The sequence below is a fragment of the Rhipicephalus microplus genome, unplaced genomic scaffold (assembly GCF_043290135.1).
Source record: "Rhipicephalus microplus isolate Deutch F79 unplaced genomic scaffold, USDA_Rmic scaffold_48, whole genome shotgun sequence".
Taxonomy (NCBI): Eukaryota; Metazoa; Arthropoda; class Arachnida; order Ixodida; family Ixodidae; genus Rhipicephalus; species Rhipicephalus microplus.
Window position 1 is genome coordinate 2584715 of NW_027464621.1, and position 5468 is coordinate 2590182.

Genomic DNA, 5468 nt, shown 5'->3' on the forward strand with positions numbered 1-5468 from the left:
CAGAGTGCTATGCGACAATGTATTACACATTAGTCAAAGCGAAAAAGAACAGAGAAGAAAATGTTTGTATAACTGAATGTTACATAGAGCATAACCTACAATTTGTCATGTGAACAAAACCACTGCAAAAACAGCATGACCATAAAATGAAAATGACAGTCATGACATACATATCATGATTTTCATATTATGACTAGGTGATTTATTGCCATACAATCTTGTTACGCCATACCAATGCCATTATCGAAACGGCTAGGTGAGCTAAATGTTTTAGGTGGATAGATAGATAGATAGATAGATAGATAGATAGATAGATAGATAGATAGATAGATAGATAGATAGATAGATAGATAGATAGATAGATAGATGCGCTCAAATTCGCCGAAGCTCGCTAAAAATGCCTCGCAATAAAAAAAACAGAAAGTGTGGTCAATTTGAAAACACTTAACCTTGCTCTTATCATTTTCTCCAAGGTACATGGGTGGCACACGGTGAGTTGAAGCCTCTCTCTTAACGACTTTGTAGAATCAATTCCATGAAGGAGAAATGTCATCTTACTCCGCTGCATTGCTGTGTTCTTTGGCAGTCCCACTGTGCATATTCCACCCCAATGCGCTAGATTTACCCGCGTGCGTTGAGGATCTCATTTTTGTGTGTCAGTGCATGAGTCTTCCTAATGACCAATTAATTTGGGAGAACAGGAGCACTTACAAACACGCTGAAAGTGCTCTCTTCAGAGCCGGTGTGTATAAGCGGAATAAGAGAAAGCGTAGAGCAACAGTTTGTTCCCGCTTAGAAGATTGGAGTAAGCGCAGTGCGATGACGGTCAAGCGACTACTGAAACGTAACATTCTTCAAATTTGTTTTCAATTGGTAAAAATGGTAGCAACAATGTGTAGTTGGACACATGGATGACATCACTGGTGTTGGCCGTATTGGCGAATTTGACGGCTCCAACAAACGGAGCGGCGTTTGTTGGATGCGTTATCACACAAAGGTTCTATTTAACTGCGGATTAGAATAATGGCGAGCATGTGACTGACTGATTTTAGGTGAATATTTTTGCTGCCGTCCTGCAGAGATTGCCAGGGCTTTGACCACATGATATATTTTTCCCCACTCATCACCCTGTCAACATGCTCGTCAGAAGCTTGCCGCATTCCGCAGTGGCAGATAAAGTGGCCCTGCTCTCATTGTTCTTCTCCCCTCTCCTCACTGCTCTATTTCTCAACTCCTGTGCTCTCTGGGGAATTCGTAATAAGTGTCGCAGCGTGGGGGCAATCGCTTAACGAGCGAATGACGCAGCAGAGAGTTTGCAGAGCTTGCTGTAGCATGGCTGAGTCACTCCGACGTCACCAACCATTTCGTTAAAATCTCGTGACCTGTTATGTCACCATTCTTGCCTATATCTACTTCGTTTCAACTACAATAAACGTTGTTCATCACCAGACTGCAGGCCTGCATACATGGTGGCAGCGGTGCCTAGCTGAAATGGCCACGCCGCCAGCGATTTTGCCGTCAACAATCTTGCCGCCGCCAAAGCCGCTGGACACATCGGGCAACACCTGGCTTGCATGAAAAACTTGGAAGAGTGAGTTCACGCTATTTTCCACTGCTACCCAGTTGACAAAACAAGCGAAAGAAGTGCAAGCAGCCACGTTGCTAGTGATTATTGGTGAAGAGGCAAGGAAGGTATACAGCACCTTCACGTTTGAGGCTGAAGAAGACAAAAATAACGTAGACGCCTTAACTGCCAAGTTTGAAGAGTTCTACAGGCCAGAAACGAAATTGACCTATCATGAATTTCTATTTGGGTCCAGAAACCAAAGGGAAGGCAAACCTTTCAATGAGTGGCTGACGGGGCTACGAATGTTAACCACAAACTGTGAATTTGGGGTAATGGAAGACCGGATGCTGCGCAGTCGTATTATTCTGGGTATCCGTGACAAGAACCTGCAGCAGAAACTGATTGCGAAGAACCCTTCATTCAAGAAGACTATCGATATCTGTCGCACGCAAGAGCAAGGGAAACAGCAGTTTCATGAAATCAGTGAAGCCGTGGAGACAGCGCAGGACATGGCAGTTAACGCAGTCGCAAAGAAAGGGGATGCCTGCGGCAGGTGCGGCTATCGCGCACACCACGGCGAAAGATGCCCCGCCACCGGTGGAACATGCAATAAGTGCGGAGGATTTAACCACTTTGCCCGAGCATGCAAATCGGCAACGCCTTCGCGAACCGTTCCTTCCAAGAAGAAAGAATTACGGGAACTATGCGCAGAAGACGGCAATTTTATTTCTGCAAACATTAACGGTGAGCATGGTCAACACAGACCACTGGAGCGCGACGGTGGACATTGAAAGCCAACCAATGACTTGCAAATTAGACACGGGGGCTAATTGTTGCGTCATTTCAAGGAGGGACGTTGCAAAGCTACCGGATCTACCAGAGCAGGCTTGCCTGGTCGCGCTAACAGCATTTTTTGGCCACAAGGCTACCGCCCAAGCAAAAGTGCACCTGCGGCTTTCAGCCAATGAGAGGGTGATCCAAGAAACATTCTACATCATAGAGCAAAGTGTACCAGTGACTCTGAGTGGTTCAGCAGCCGAACGCCTTGAATTTATCCGCCGGGTACAGCACATTGATGTCGATCAACTTTACCAGCCAGCCCAACCTTTCGCAGATGTCTTCACAGGACTGGGTGAGCTCAAGGACTACGAGTACTAAAGAAAACTCAAGCCCGGTGCCGTGGGTGTCGTCGTACCAGCTCGAAGAGTCCTCGTGGCCCTGGAGGACAAGACTAGAGCGGAACTTCAGCGTATGGAGGATCAGGGCGTCATAACAAAGGTAACTGAGCCTACAGAATGGTCCAACCATATGGTTATCGTTGTTAAAGGAGACAAAGTTCGAATTTGCCTAGATCCAACATCGCTCAATCAAGCCATACTCCGTGAAAACTATCCCATGCCAACGTTAGAGGATGTCACTTCTAGGCTTGTCGGAGCAAGATTCTTTTCTACGCTAGATGCAGCTTCAGTGTTTTGGCAAATTCGGCTTAGCGAGTCGAGCTCTAAACTTTGCACCATGAGCACTTCATATGGTCGCTATCGGTTCCTTCGCATGCCGTTCGGAATAGCTTCGGCCCCAGAAATATACCAAGCAGCAATGCACCACGTTTTGGAAGGGTTGTCCTGTGTGGCGGTTGTGATGGATGACGTATTAGTATGGGGCAGAACTAAAAAAGAGCACGACTGCAACTTAAAACTTGTGTTATACCGGTGTCAACAGCACAACCTCCGACTTAACCACCAAAAATAGTGCGTTTCTGCAGCCGGAGGTCCGATATCTGGGACACATACTCACTACAGAAGGCCGAGGCCTTGATCCGGAGAGGGTACAAGACATACTTGGAATACCGAAACCGAAGAACAAGAAAGAACTGCAGGTATTTCTTGGTACGATGAATTTCGTGCAGCGATTCATTCCCAACATGTCACAAGTAACCGCGCCGCTTCGAACACTGTTTCGAGAAGACATTGCATGTGTTTGGACTGAGGCGCAGCAAAACAGTTTTGAGACCTTGCGCCAATACTTGACGAAAGCAACCGTTTTGGCTTTCTTCAACCCTAAAAAGCCTTTCATTCTCTCGGTTGACGCAAGCCAATTAGGAGTCGGCGCAGTTCTCGTGCAAGACGGCCGCCCCATCGCTTTTTCGTCCCAGTCACTCACAGAGGCGCAACAAAACTATGCACAAATTGAGAAGGAAATGTTGGCGATAGTGCATGGTTGCACGAAGTTCCATGTTTTTGGTCAGGCAGAAGTGATTGTAGAGACCGACCACAGGCCTTTAGTACCAATACTTAACGAGCCACTACATCATTGTACCCTTCGCTTGCAACGCATGAGGCTAACCTAGCAGCGCTATCCGATTAAGCTGATTTATAAGCCAGGCAAAGATCTTTTTCTTGCTGATGCTTTGTCGCGTTTTCCGAGCACAGTGACCATGTGCGAGGAAGCTGGGCAGTTTCAAGTAAATGTGCTGGAATTTGTTTCAGCCTCGGAACCCCGTCTAAAAAGTATTCTCGCAGCAACCAACAACAATACCGTTCTCTCCAAGCTGCGGGAATATGCGCTAACCAGTTGGCCTGACAAGAAGCATGAGGTTCCAGAAGCCATCCGCCCATACTGGTCTTATCAAGAAGAGATACACGCACAAGACGGGCTTCTATTTCGCAGCAACAAGGTGATCGTACCAAGTTCGATGAAAGCAGAAATATTGGCTCTTTTGCACGTCGCACACCCCGGAGCCGATAAGATGCAGGCGCGGGCACGAAGCGCCATGTTCTGGCCCTGCCTGGCAAGCGACATAGAGCAAGTTTGCCGAAACTGCAGAAATGTGCCAAAAGCATCAGCCCCGAAACGCAAAGATGTCACTTTTGAGCCATGAGGTTCCACATTTGCCCTGGGAAGCTGTAGGAATGGACCTATTCTTTTACGGGGGCTGACAGTTTGCCATTATTGTCGATTTCTATTCCTTATTTTTTGAAATAAGAGAATTTCGCCATACCACTGCTAATCAGCTGAAGTCTTGGTGCACAGAACTTTTTTCGGTTAATGGATTACCGCTTAAACTGTGCAGTGACAATGGGCCGCCATTTAACAGCACAGAATTCAAAGACTTTTTATATGGGCTTGGCATTACCCACGTAACGTCAAGCCCATATCATCCGCGCTCAAATGGTATGACAGAGAGGGCCGTGCAAGAAGCAAAAAAGCTATTAAAGAAGTGCTCTCTTAGAACGCCTGATTTCCACATGGCTTTGTTTGAATGGCGTTGTACACCGCGAGATTCTGTTTCGACATCCCCTGTGCAGAGACTGATGGGAAGGCAGACGAGGACCCTGCTGCCCGTACCCTCAAGCCACCTGGTGCCGGAAACTGCCCAACCGAACCGTCCATAACCGTCTCCAGGAAATCTGCCAACGCCAGAGGATCTACTACAATCGCCGATCCAGGCACCCAGAACCTCTATCACCTGGCCAGAGGGTGACTACATACGATACCCATGAAAAGACCTGAACACCTGCAGTCGTTCTGAGGCCAGCTGAGACGCCGTGCTCCGTGGTGGTGAAAACGGAACAGGGCCAGGAAATTAGACGCTCACGCGAGCATCTGCGAGACGCACCTACACATCCCGAAGAAAGACCTCGTGATGGGTCCGAACTACTAGACGACGCCCAGCCCGCTGAAGAACTGCGGAGAAGCACAAGGCCACGCCGGGAGCCCTGCCGCTACCCACAACCAGAAAGACCAGTAAAATTATTTGATTCCCTAAGAAAAGAAAGATGTAGCATGACTGAGTCACTTCGACGTCACCAACTATTTCGTTAAAATCACGTGACCTGTTACGTCACCATTCTTGCCTATATCTACTTAGTTTCAACGACAATAAACGTTGTTCATCACCCGA

At 47.5% G+C, this 5468-nt stretch overlaps 1 long non-coding RNA gene across 1 annotated transcript; it reads left to right on the forward strand.

Annotated features, from left to right (window-relative positions):
- Window positions 1-944: 944 nt before the first annotated feature.
- On the forward strand, window positions 945-5468 carry LOC119176974 (uncharacterized). Its single transcript, XR_012889293.1, has 2 exons — window positions 945-2845; window positions 4873-5468. It is a non-coding gene; the product is annotated as an uncharacterized LOC119176974 (long non-coding RNA).